Source organism: Accipiter gentilis, chromosome 23, assembly GCF_929443795.1.
Source record: "Accipiter gentilis chromosome 23, bAccGen1.1, whole genome shotgun sequence".
Lineage (NCBI taxonomy): Eukaryota > Metazoa > Chordata > Aves > Accipitriformes > Accipitridae > Astur > Astur gentilis.
In genome coordinates, this window is record NC_064902.1 from 20,229,123 (window position 1) to 20,243,500 (window position 14,378).

Sequence of the window (14,378 nt, forward strand, 5' to 3'; positions counted from 1 at the left end):
CATTTGCTTCTTGTGATTTGCAAATGCGCCAGAGAGCCAGAAGCCCTTTTTCTTCCAGAAAAGTTAATTGGATCAGCATCCTGCAACTGGCAGGTGGTACCCTGCTCCTACCCAGACCTCCGCTAACTCCAGCAACGCAGAGGGGCCACCCAGCGGGAGGGGACACTGGCACCAAGGACACCGTGAGGGACAGATTCCCCAAGCGACCATTTTCTGCAGGAGCCAAACACACCGATTTCTTGCAGAGGCCTCGAGTGGAGCGATGCCCCTGTCCCTCAGCCTCATCGCAGCGCGGGTACCCGGCGGCGGGGCTGGCCACCAACAAACCTTGCTTCTGTCAGACATTCCCCAAGATGAATGTACCCCTCCGTACTTCCACCTCTCTCATTTTTGAGAGCTAATCGTTACCAGCAGCCCCTTCAGACACATCCCACCTGGCTATTCACAGGTACAACTGCTTCTTCACAGCCTGTAAATGAAAACCTATAGCTTCAGCAGCACTTGCTTTTAGCTATTTTTTAATACTCTGGCATGCAACACACCATTTGCTATCTTCCTCAATAATTAAGCAGTTAGTGCCACTGTAAAGAAGCACTTAATGACATTTCTATGGGGTTTCCAACCAACTGAGGTCCCAAGCAAGGACGTAACAGACACCAGGGCTGCGGGGCTGCATCTCTGTGATTATCTGGCTGTAAATAACGCCTCAGAATATATGGTTTATTGTGGTGATAACACACATTTTGTAGGTTACATAAATTGGAGCAATCCTGCTGACAGAGGAAAAATAGTGGTGTGTGTGATGGTTTCCTCCGGTTGCTAGGAAATAGAGTTAGTGCTCGGATCCTTACATGCCTCGGTGCACACTCGTGACAGATGATAGATTCGGCACATGTGTGGAGCCCAGCCTGTTAGCAAGCCCTGACTGAGGGAAAAGGAGCAACGCAGTGACGGCAAGATCCATTTAACAAAAATATATGCATTTTTCATTAAGAGAATTACATTTGTTTGCCCAAGGCATTTAGGAAAACGTAAGCAAAGAATAAAGTTAGATCTAAAGAGACAGGTGGTCCACGCAGGCAAACCCAGAGCGGCTACGCAGATGCGCAAGATGGTCTATGTTAAGGATTTTAACACCTGACCAAAGCCCTAATGTGAATGAGCTGTGATTTTTCAAGAATGGTCTTTTATACCACTGCAAAGCCCACACAGCCCAAAGGGCCAGCGTCAACCTCTGCCCCGTGGTCTCCTCCCCACCGCGGGGGCTCCGTACAGCTGTAAGGCAGGTCCCTTCCCCTCCCCTCCTTACATGGGGCTTCTATTCTCTTGCATCGAGAAGCTCAGCCTGGTTCCTGCTTCTGTAAACGTTTGCGAAAGGAAATTGCAGTTTGTTCTATTGGTCTCATGCTCCACTTTGCTAGAAATAGCATGGCACCTGGTCAAAGCACGTGGAAAGTGGTCGGAGAGCAGCAAACAGAGCACTTTTATATATACGTGTGTGTGTGTCTATCTGCTTTCTTAAATATACATATATATAAATACACACATATATGTATATAAATACGCACACAGAGACACTGTTAGATCAGCTAATCTATCACCCGCCCTCAGGGCAGGAAGAGCTCTACCAACCCATCCCTGGGTGCACCTCTAACCTGCTTTTAACTATAGCAAAACAGAATTATAAATACAACATTAAACCATACAGCTTAAAATAAAGAGAACAATTGCCACGATGACAGCTATGCCCTGTCCCCAGACAGGGTATTTCGTACACACCCAAGGGAGCTAATCTGTCTTCTTGCATCATTGTTATTGCTTTTATTACAGTGTTTTCCCATCAGGACTGCATCGTGCTAGCAGCATCCTCTACAGACACAGTACTGGCCAGCATGAGCCTAATTTGCTTTTTAGAGTGATGAACTTCTCCTAAGAGGTGTTCCTGGAGTGAGCTAGTCTCTCTGCTGAGCTTACCAGAGCAAAATGGGACATCCTCTGCCAAACTGAGCAAAGCAAGTTCAGAGGCAATAAAAAAAGGGTTAGTGAGGTTGCAGAATGCTTGGTTCCTGTAATTATTTGGCACAGATCAATGCCCTTTTTCTTAAGAGATTCCTAAGGATTTGCTGGAGTGCAAGCACACAGGTGGTGTTTCCTGAATCCCTGGTGCTCTTTGGTGCAAAAGTCCTTCGTTTTGGATAACCCCCCGGGCTGGGCACTGCACCAAGGGCAGGATGCAGCAGCTAAAGGCTGTGTTTGGGCTGGGATGGAGTCAGAGGATGGTTAAGCGCTTTCCACCCCAGCTCCAAAGGGTTTCTGTAGCTCACCACCAGCTAACATGGGAGCGGGATCTCCGGAGCTCGGTGTCCGACTAAGGACCGATGCCGCCGGCAGGACTCGGCCCCACGCCAGCCAGGGCTGTCATACGCCGGGAGGCAGAAACAGAGCCCACTTCTATAGCCTCATAAAAATGTAATTTAATCCCAACGACACAAAACACTTCCCTAAGCCTTTGAAAGGCCTGCTAATCCTCGATTTGCCCTCAAATCTTGAAATTCTCCTAAAGAATGAAGGGCGCTTTGTCTATCGAGTGCCTCCACGCTTAATGAGGTTATTGAGGCACATTAGGGTGCACAGAAGAACATTCTCTCCTGACTTTGGCACAGGGGAGCTCAGGGCTTTTGTCTCCCTTAATCCAAGCCCTCTTAGTCTTCTGCTCTGCTCCTCACCATCCCCACCCCGCAGTGCCTTGAATTTGTCCCTGTTAGTCAGCAGAGACAGCCGTTGCTTCACTTCCACATCAGCAAAAAGCTCCCTGAACTGACTTTGATGTAGTGCTTTTTTTACTATGCCTTCTTCAGATGTTTCCGAAGAGCACGCTATGCCTTTTCCTCCATGGCTGGAAGACTAAAGTGGTCCACGGACCCATCTTGGGGTCTATCAGCTGGTACAGACTTTTTTTATTTTTTTTTAAGAAGGAATCATTCTGTTTCCACAGAAAGCACAGTGCTTCTGTGTACAGACATGCATCAATCCTGCAGCCTTAGACTCGCGAGCAAAACAAGGTCACCTCCTTTAACACAGAACGAAGCGAGGGTCCGACTCACGCCCCACATCAGGACAGGAGGACAACGCAGATCCATGTTTCTGGCCTGCTTCCATCTCCCATTACAACCATATGGGAAAGGAAACGTGCTTAAATAGCTGGGGGCTCGAAACAAGCGTTCGCTTTCAGCTGAAGTGAGACATATCATTTCCCTAGGATGCACTATTAAAGAAGAAAACCTTTGCCAATGTTATGCTTTATAATGCAATGATTTTCATAACAGCCCAACATGGTTCATCAGCATGTGATCTGGCATGGGATCAGCTTTCCCTTAAACCATCCAAACGGGCTGCGAGAGGTGGGGGAGAGAACAAACACAGGATCTGGTTGGGTTTTCAAGCAATCCTTGCAGCAGCCTCAGCGCATCTCAGCCCGCACCGACACACGCCTTGCTCGGAATGAAATTCGGCTGCAGCATCCCATTCCTGCCTCGGGCCAGAACTGGGGGATTTCACCTCACCTCAGCACACCGCCTGCGGGGCACCTCCTCAGCAAGCCTGGGACCCCCACATCGATGGGATTTGTTTCATTTTCAGCAAGAAGCTTGTCCCCAGGCGCTTATCTCCATTTACGACCGTGGTTGAATAACTACCTAGCATCACCTGAAAATTCAGGCTAGCTGCCTTAAATAATTTCATGGCTTAAGAAGGAAAAGAAGGGCTGCAACGCCAGGCCCCCAGCACACAAGGCCCCCCCGCGTGTGCGGGTAACCGGGCGGCTGCAGGTCCCCTCGGTGAACCCCTCTCTAGGTGTGCTGCCAGAGCTGCTCAGGAGCAGCACAGAGGTACCGTCACAGCAACATCTTCTCCTGGGCTAAAGCCCATTAGGATGTTCCTATGCACCAAATAAAGAAAGAATTCCACCACCACCCCCCTTTTTTTTTTTTTTTTAATTCAGCTCGTTTCAGTGATGTGATTAACAGAGCAACCTGCAAAGGATTGCTGTGACGTTAACGGATGGGGTGGTAAGGCGTGAAATCCGGGTGAGAGAGCGGGGAGCAGGTTGTGTCCCCCAAGCAAACCCTCCTGCAGCTCTACCTGGAGCCGTGCCCCGGGCTGTGTCTGGGGGAGCCCCCGGCAGCCGCAGCCCCTGCGTGCACCCACGCTCCTCCACCACTTCTGCTTTTGCACCGGGACCAAGTTTTTTGGGAGGCAGGAGAGGGAAACCAGCTGCGGGACTTCCTAGAATTAAACCCTTGCTCCTTACCATGGCGCAGGATTACTGTTAACCCAGTTGAGGTCCCTGGCTCAGCTAGATTTTGGACCAGAGAGGGAGGGCGAGGTGGGAGCCGGCACCAGGAGGTATAAACTCCCCAGGGGAAACATCTTCAGGAGCAAGGCTAAGGGGGGCTGGAACAGAGCCCCGACCTTCTAACCCCCCCGTCCTTGGCTTTACAAGGGCTAAAGCGTGTTATGCAGCACAGTTTGGCATGCAGCCCCATGAAGGCTTGAACAACTGGGAGACAACATTCCCTGAGGGAACGAGGAGCTTTAACTTCTGCAACACAGCAAGCATGCAAATGCAGGATCTTGAGGGAATAAGAAAGATAAGTTATGTCATTTCATCACTGTTCTTGGAACGAAGACAAAAAAGCAAAAGAAAACAAAACAGAGCATCCCCTGGGATCCATAAAGAGGAAACTAAAAATATGATAAATAGGCTGGATCATTATTTTCTGAAGATGACATATTGCAGCTCATGTTATATATCTAGATTCCTATTGTCACTAAGGATAAAATCTTTGGCAGGAAGTAAGTAAAGGAGAAAAACTAAATTTCTGCCATACCACAAACTAATAAATACTGGTAAAGAGCCATCTACTAAAAACACAAGCCAGAAATTCCAGTCCCGCAGGACAGGAGAGGAGAAGGAGAGCACCAGCTTTCCTTGCCAGCAGCAGGCAAAGGGTTAAGCAAAGGTGTAATTCATCATGTTAGCTTAAACATTAGGAGGAGCTAAGAGAATTACAAGATGAGAAAAATAACTGCAAAGTGTGTAAAGATAACCATAAATCCGAGGCAAATAATACGTGCTAATAAACACTCAGGAGATTATGCTAAAACACCTTCTGGTTTTATAATCAAGCAGTAAGAGTAGCCAGGTACCCCACAGCAGCGGGTTACCTCCTCCAGCGTGGGACACCGTGGCCTGCGTTGTGATTTACCCACAGAAAAGACTCCCTGAGGAATCTGGGGATAAAGCAGAAGAGTGGAAAGACGAGTCATATTAAAAATAAATTCAGAGAAGGCAGAAAGCCGGGATCCTTCATGCAGTTTTAAAGGCACGACAGCGTAACAAGAACGGCAGCCGACAGGGATGGGAAAACCCTCTTTTAGAGTTGCTTGGCACCAGGCGTGAAATCTTCAATTTCAGATATTGGGGAGGAACCTATACATTAGCGCGTTGTGACAAGATTCAACTACCCTGCTGGCTTTCCCAGAAAATAGGGGTCACGGAGCCAGCCTGTGCTCGGAGCTGGGGAATTTTTCCTCATTTTCTTCCTGACTCTGCTAAGTCATCTTGTAGCAAAGCCTCTCTTGGTATAACTGCTGTTCTTTTAACTCCTGAAGCCCCGAAATGGGACTGGGAAGGTTATGAATTTGTGGAGTTTTTTGGTCCTCAAGGCTTAAAACTCATTCCTGCTCCTTCCCATCCCCGCTCCAGGGGGAAGTGGGGGGGTTGGGGTAGAGCTGGTAGGATGCTCGGGGGCAGACGGCCGGTCCCCTGCCTCGTCCTGCCCCAGAGCCAGGCAGCACAGGTTTCACATGGGCTTTTGAGAGATCTGCTGATCAGCCAGGAAAACGTAACCTCTTAAACCCCAAGTTTTCAGCATCACTGAATGGTAAAACACGCTCGGGAGTTTTGGTTATGTCGGCAAAAGGCCGTATCAAGCAGAGGTTAAAAGCACGCAGGTTTGGTGAATGTGAGGATTTGTAGCGCATCATGAAAATGCCTGTTCGGGTCGGTTTGGGGTTTTTTCCTAGTTTAAACAGCTCTGAGCAAATGATCCCCTACTGAAACCAGCACGCTGCCAGGTGTGATACGAGTAGTTTGATTTGCAGCTCAAAGGTAGCTGCACACTGTGCAGGGCTGCAGCTGGCCCAGACTTTAATAGATCTCCTCTGACAGCACGAATACGGACACGATGCACAACCTACACGCAAGCACCAATCAGTTAACCAAACCACCCGGGACAGAGCGACCAGAACGCAAGTGCTTCTGCCACCACCCTGCCATTGAACGCCTCTCGGTTTTGTGCACGTGTGTGTCTACAGACACGCAGCTGGGTCCAGGGTTGCTCAGACATACCGGCACCGCAGAGAGCAAGCTCAGCTGCTTGCCCAAAGGGGAAGGAATAAACCCACATTATCACCTTTTTCTCCCCATTCTGCTGTTTTTCAAACCTTGCTTTGCCTGACCCACGCATTTTAGAAACAACATGCATGGCTAAGTAACTGTGAAACCCATTTTTTTTTTATTTCCCCAGGCACTGCGGGCGCAGCGGTCGTAACTCCCATGGGAGATGGGGATGCACAGAACACATTCCCCTAATGGGACTTTATAGGAAATCCCACCCTTGAATGTTTTCCCCCCCTTGCACAGAACACACGGTTTGACCCCTCTGATGGGAACAGCTCACAGACCCATCGGCAGGCTCGGTCCAACCTGCAGCTCCATCCTGGGCACGCTGCACCAAACTTTCCCTTCTGCATATTAAGGAAAATATGCCCAAGTTACAAAATACCTTACAGCCACCGCTTTGTTTCAGGGAGAAATGGAGTACCATCAAATACAGGATAACCCTCGAAGTAAAGGTTTTCAGCACAGTTTGGTGGAAAAGAGCAAGGAGAAAGAAAACAATGAAGAAAAGATGACAAACTTCTTAAAGTAGCTCCTGTTTTCAGCCTTCTCCTCCCTCACATTTGAACCAGCCCTTATTCACTTCTGAATCCTGGGCTTTAGGAAGATCCATGTACTACACCAGGCTCCAAAGAGTCAAATTTAATCTGGTAAGTCTAAAATAAACAAAAAAAACCCCAAAACAACCCAAGTTGAGTCTTTGCATTGAATCCAATACCTGGATAAATCCCTATAGAACATCAAGGGAAAAAAAAACACGCAAAGCGAGATGCGTATAAAGTTATCTAATATAAGCCATTCCCCCTTTATCCTTTCGTTTCATAGCAAAAACACAGCCACTATTCACACTGCAGAGTTTTTCAGATGAAGTAAATACTGCTACATCCATCCTTCATTGGAAAAACATGGACCTGCAATTTTCACAGGGGTTCGTTTCCAACACTACAGCCCCATCCTGTCTTAGAAGTCATTTCTTTTCTTAATTGTACCTATAAAATAAAGACTTGCTCCTTACATAATTAAAAAGGGGACAATTGATAGATATCTATTTCTGGTCGATGATCTCACTTTGTTTATGTAGGAAAATTTCCAGAGGGTTCCAAAGACCAAAGAAAAAAAAGGTACCCACCCCCCCCAAATTATTCCCAGACTTCTCCAGTCTGAATGTATTTATTTGCAATAATGATTGCGGCTTTATGCGAGCAGATGGGCAGTCCCTGAGAGGATGATTTGTTTCCCCTCTTTTCTTACTTCATGATGTATTTTATGATTTCAGCAGGTCAGTGGCTGCCATGTGTTTCTTTCTAATCTGCGAGCGCTTTTCGTTTGCCTCATTCTTGGCAGCCGTCGTATTTACCAAAGAGATCAGACACGGACAGATGATGGCAGAGATCCAGGCTCCTTGAGAGTTCAGCGCTTGGATGTTGGCAGCAAATAAAGATATATGGATTGCTGTTGTTGGTTCAAACTTACAGGGGCTTTTTCCCTCATTATATTTCAGTTTATATGTGCACATATATGTATGTATATAGATAGATGTGTGTGTGCTCACACACATGTGTTTTTAAATTCTCTTTGTAATACCCTCAACCAGATAGAATACAGATGAGCTGTTATACAAAGAACAATAGATGTCAACTAGATTACTACCCTCTCCTTTTTTTTCCTTTTTTTTTTTTCTTCTTTTTTCTTTTTCCTTCTTTTTTTATAGGCCTGGTTTGTTATAAATCCTCCATGCCCATTAACCTCTGAACCTCACTGATGATATCTCTTCAGAGCTAAATTGCCTGTATTTCCAGACATTTGTTTGTTCGCTTAGAGGTCTATTGGCAGCGGGAGGGGGAGAACAGCCCATTGCTGAATAGGTCTCATGGATTATAAATGAAAATTCTTTCTCTCCTTGTAAGATGATGCTTTGAGATGTGTAGCAAATGGACGGCTCAGGTTTATAAGCTCACAGGTGGAAGCCAACAGTAGAAAGTTAATCACACCGATACCAAAATTATCCCAGCACCATAGTGGGAGTACTGAATCCATCCCCGTAGCTGCGTCCTACCCCGCAAAACCTCTGTGCCAATGCACGAGGTCACCTGCCGTCACCGCGCTCTTGCCGCGGCACTAGCGGCGAGGTGCCGAGCGGGGCCCGGCACGCTGCCCCACAGAACCAGGGATGATTCGTCCACCAAAAGGGATGGCAAAACAGCCCCCAGGACAGACCAAAACCCGGACACGCTCCCATCCCAGGGGCACAGCCAGAGATGGGGCTGGCCCCGTGCAACCAGCAGCGGGAAAACTGCAGGTCTGGTCGGTTCTCCCAGAACTTTTGCTCTCGTTATCGCCCAGGAGCGAGCAGCCTGCTCGTCCCTCGGGGATGCAAAGCTAACTGCAAGGACCAAGCTTGCAGCATTGCCACCCTCTGCCCCCATGCCCAGGACCCCCGCGGCTGGGCACAGCCTGCTGCCAGGCTCCTCGGGCATCTCTGCTCCGGCTTTCCCTGCTGCCCTCGCTTTGCGAGGTTACGTCAAATCCTCTGATCGCACACTAGCCTATTTCTTCTACCAGGAGGAATAATGCCTTGGCGGCTGCAGGGTTGGTTGTTTTTAAAAAAAGAACAAAATAAAATGCACAACAGGAGCACAGACTTGAGAAGCAACATTAGATGTAAATTTGCTTTTCCTTCCCTATAGCGCAGTATGTCTCTGCTGAATCGCAGGCTTGGTACAAGCCAGGGGCTTTGTCCTTTGGGTGGCATTGCACAGAGTTAGGCCACCGAGCTATACTGAAGATAAAACCCCTGTAGCTGTCAGTAGCTCCCAAACAGCCTCCAGCAAGACCTACCGTGCAGTTTCTTAGTAAACATGGCCTTAGCACTTCCAGGAGGCATTTCAGCTCATCGGAAACATGCTGAACAGCATTTCCAGTATCCTGACTTTAAAATAAAACCTTGGAAGCAGCAAGCGTGCTGGCATTTCCAATGCAGACCTCCTGCCTTCGTTACTGTTATATATATTTAAACTTACGGTTCCAAAATAACATTTTACTTCCATACATCATTACACCCATTTAAGCACAGCTTCCATCTGATCTGTTCTGGAGCCAATTCCTCAGTCTTTCCCGCTTGCCATGGGTGTGGGGCCCCAAATGCTGCGGGTGGTGGGAAGAGGAGCGGCTCCCCCCAGATGCTGTGGCACGCTGCAGCCCCCCTCCCAGCCCCCAGGCTTTGCATCGGGGACATTCTCCACCAGCTGCTGGTAGCTTATAGAGACCATCCCCAGCTTTCTGCCCCTGCCTCCTGGTTCACTCTGTTCCCTCAAAATAGAACTAAAAAAAGCATTCGAGATGGGCTACTCATGAATAATTTGGGAATTTTGCTGCCTAGGGTTTGTTACACCCTGCTCTGACTTGTATCAGGGGCTTCCCAGCTAATTTCCATGTCCCAGTTCCAGTTCACAGCTCCTCTGAACCAGCCAGTGGGCCAAAGCCAGTATCTGCAACAAAGAGAGGGGGTTACATGCACCCCATAAATGCACGTACAACTGTATACCTGCTTTTCTGTGCAGCTGCAGCAGAAACATCTGCCAGCAAGGAATTAAACAAGCTGGGGTGGGTTTTTTTGCATAGCAGAGGGTAGGAAGCTATAACAATCCATGGTTTTTCAGATCATTCATGTTTTTCCTGCTCTCTCGGTAACAACTCCCGATTTCCATGGCAACCCTTGCATGCTTTGGTACGTGGTACTTTTTGCTTATGTGGAACACCGTTCCCACATACCGGGATGACCGAGCTCCCCAAACAGCTAACAGAAAGCTCCCGACACAAACACTTTGCCATCTCCATCTTGCTGTCCTGGCCGTGCATCTGCACATTTCCCAGTGCATGGGAGAGAATGGTATCACCAGGACATACACTACTGTCTGTTCCCCATCCAAGAGCTCATTTTAAACTTGGCCGTGGTTTCTATTTTAATCCCACACACACATTTTTGGAAACACTTACTAAACCATTAACACATTTATATGAAAGGAAAGATGGTGATTAGCATTTCCCCCTCATCATTTCTTTTTGTGTCAATTTTTTGGCTCACACGCTGCAGCAGAACGTGGTTACAGCCGTGCATACAATTCTAGCGGGTGTGAATTCCTTCACAGCATAAACTTGATTTACCTCTGCCTCGCTTTGCTTTTCCTCCATTTCTATACACACTGTTTCACCAACACTCCTGTGCTTGTAATAAGAACAACATCATGAGCCTTACCCAAAGCACACTGAAGCCAACATGAGAACTTCGTCTGGGTCGGTGTGTGGTTTTTGTTTGGGTTTTTTTTTTTTTTTTTTTAACAGGCCTGTGTTAATGGTTCATTAAGACAGACAGTTGATTTGCCTGGTCCGGCCCTTATGCATCTCCTTTCCACACCTATTGAGATGTTTTCATAAGAAAGAATCTTTTCCAATGTAAAGCAGCAGTAATTAGTACAGTTATTTATTTTACTGCAATTCACACCACAGCACTAGCAGTCTCTGATGGCCAAGGCGCAGAATAAATAAACAAACTCCACTTGAACTATCCTAAATTCCTCCCATATGATGGGTCAGAGGAAAATCAAGGCTGCTGTGGGATCTCTGACCACATGAGATCGTTTGTGCAAAGATGTAGCCAACAGGGCTGCAAATTAGTGCAGAGGAGAGGGTTGGAGAGCAGTGCTAACGAAGTGCAGCAGCTCAGAGCTGGGGAGGTAACCCAGCCGCAGAGAGCTCCGGCAGAGCCTCCTTCCTGGGTAGAAAGTCCTTCTAACTTCATTTCCAGTTGCACTTTTTTCTTCAATGCATTGAAATCTCATTTGACACTTCCTAGCAGAGGAGCTGCGTTCATTGTGCAGATGGTACCTGTGACTAAGGGATCGCAGGTGTGGATGGGCAGCACATCAGAGGGCTGCAGAGGAGGGTATGATACAAGGTTCTGCCCAAAACGAGAGTACCAGTGTTTCTTTGGGTAAAGGTGACTCTGAACACATCTCCAATCCACACTGGCTTGGCCGAGGGAGCCAAATGTATCCCTTGTGAATTTAGAAGAACAAAGTTATGCAGCTTACAGGTGGGGTTTGACCTTCTCTTGATTTTGTGGGCACTTACAGTTTTCCCAGTAGAGGCACAGGCCATGGGATACTGGATTCCCAACAACAGGCTTGCTTCAGTTAGCTGCCTTTCATGGGCTGCTTTAAAGTTCCCCCAGGTCCTGCTGGACATGGAGCTGGGACAGCCTCACAATTCTGCTTCCACAGCAAAAGCTCAGCTTTTGTTCGACTTTCCGCTCTAACTCCCAGGCCAGCTAGGAGAAAGAAAGAAACATCTAAGAAAACAGCATCTACCCACATCTCTTCATATTAGCCTTTGCCCGACATGTCGGGACGCTCTGGTATTTATTCTTAGCATATGAAATAAATACCCTGAATTGCAAACCACATCATCCACATAAAGCACCGAGCTGGCAAAAGCATAACTCAGAGTACAGGCTGGTTTAACAGAGGTGAATTAAACCAGCTGCACCCAGCTAAATCCCAAGCTCAGCCGTAAGGCAGATAACCAGATTTGAACGTGTGAAGGTGCCGGTGGTGGTGTCTCCATCTTGCATTTTCTGTTCAATGCAGCCAGACTGCTCAGTCCCCCCTCCTCGCCAGGCAGTGCCCGCACAGCCTCCAGACGGGGCTCAGCTGCAAACCTGCTCTCTCTCTTCTTGGTGTTGGATGCAGCTTGTTGCAGATGGACAGAGCCCCTTCAGGACAAAAGCCACGGGTGGCCAAGAGTTTTATCTGCAGGTGATTTCCAGGAGACACACACCACACTCAAACGCATCGCAGGCGTTCCTACAAGACAAAACCCTAACCCTGACGTGGAAGATCCACCAGAACAGTCCCTTACAGTCCTCAGACATCTTTTTTACGTCCAATTTTCCCCCTAAATTTGACATATGTTGACATGACAGTGGGAAGAGGTGTTTCCATATAAAGCCTACTTTGATTTCTTCATGAAAGACTCTAATCATTGCTGAGGCAGCAGAGCCTTCAGTACAGAGAGCTGAGCAGTGTAGCAGGGAGAGAGCTTACCTCTCTCCTTACGGGTCTGCACAGGGCAGCACAGAAAACCAATATATTGATTAGAAACTCCAAGCAAAGCCTTTCCCTTGACTTATAGCAACTACAAGAATAAATAAAAGCCAACTCATCTTGCAAAAAGCAGCTCTCAACGTCTCTCATTTCCTTCTGGCCCTGGAGGACCTAAACTCCTACCTGCATCTTTTGAAAAGCAATACCTGTGCTATTACGTTGGGTACCGTGTTGCTTCCCACCTTCCTTGAAGGCTGTTCCTTGACACTGGGTGAAATCTCACATATGCCAGCAATCCTCAGAGCTGCACTGGCAAGGAAGGACCATTTCAGAAGCTGAACTTCAAGGAAGAGGGTTAAAGCTAAGGACCACACAAGAAATTACACGCTTTTTCGGACTGGGGAGGGTTGAGAGACAGGCCAGCCAACATGCTGTAGATCAAGTCTTTTTAGATGAAAGTCAGTAAGGGAGCCAACAAATGTTACTGCAGACATGGCTGACAAAACCTTGTCATAACACGTTTCTGAGACAGAAAGGAGTCAGGTTTACACTGGCATTCAGACAAAGAAACGTGGGGAGATGGGTCTGTGTTGGCATCCACAGCACAGGAAGAAATCTCACAAGGTGGAGAACAAAGACAGAGGTTGGACTTTGGAGGTGGAAGTCCTCGGCGTGTTACCACCAGCTACAGGTGGTCACCACATGAGCAAGCGAAAACGCGCCTGCGAGCGGAGCGATGACAGGTCTACAGTCACGAGCAATTTTCTCTGAGATGCACCGAGGCATCTGCTCTAGATTAGCATTGTTTTACCTAAAATGAGCATTTTGGAGGTATTTAAGCAGGTAAGTGCCTGCACCCAAGCATAAGGAGGAGACATTGGTAAGCAGACATCAGGACACTTGACAGGTTGGGTAAAGGTCAGTCCCATCACAGAGATAAAAGCCAGAGCACATCATGGACTGTGTCAGGGGACACGAAGAGCAGCAGTGGCTCGGATCAGCAGGATACCATCACTGCAACAAAATGCCGAGTAGTGAGGACTTGCAAGAGTTTTGAATAACTGGGATAAAGAGGATGGGAAGTGTTGGTCTGCTTCAGCTAGAAACTGAAACCCGGGCTTTATAGCTTGGAGGCAAGAGACCAGTGCAGGTGACTTGTTCTTTGTAGTTAAAATACTTTCACCAACTCAGCCTGGCTGGGAAGGCATCATGAGCTGGCATATTCAGCTCTTGCTTACCTCAATGTTCTGCAATATCCGAGTTTATTTTTAAAGCCCTATAAAAAAAGCCCAAAGCCTAAATTAATAACTACACCATTCAGACTCACATAATACTCAAATCAACCAATAACCATGCAGACGAATGAACTAGACTCAGGTACAGGACAGAACAGCTTCAAAGGCTGAGTGGTAAGATATACACAAACACCTAATAAATATGACAAAACCCCCATTAGACCAAGAAAAGCCGACCTGACCTTGAGGCCGAGGAAGCAGGAGGAAGCCACTCACGTGGCTGAAGCAAAGGGGATGTAAAAGCAGGCAAGGAGTTTCCTGAGGGCCAGCGCTGAACAACAACCGAGGCAGTCGGGGCAGGGCAGCGGCACAGCTCGTCCTCAAAGACCGGAGTGGGTTTGCTCCTCTGCAAGTGCCCGGTCAGAGGCGATTACTTTTGTCAGCCAGCAGTACGCCACACCAGTGCATGAGACAGGTTAAGCCTAAACCTTTTGTCTAGGACGGGACTTTCAACCCAACTTCTAGCCTGGTGAAACCCAACGCGAGGGGATGAGGCTGGGCCCACGGAAACAGCCCCTT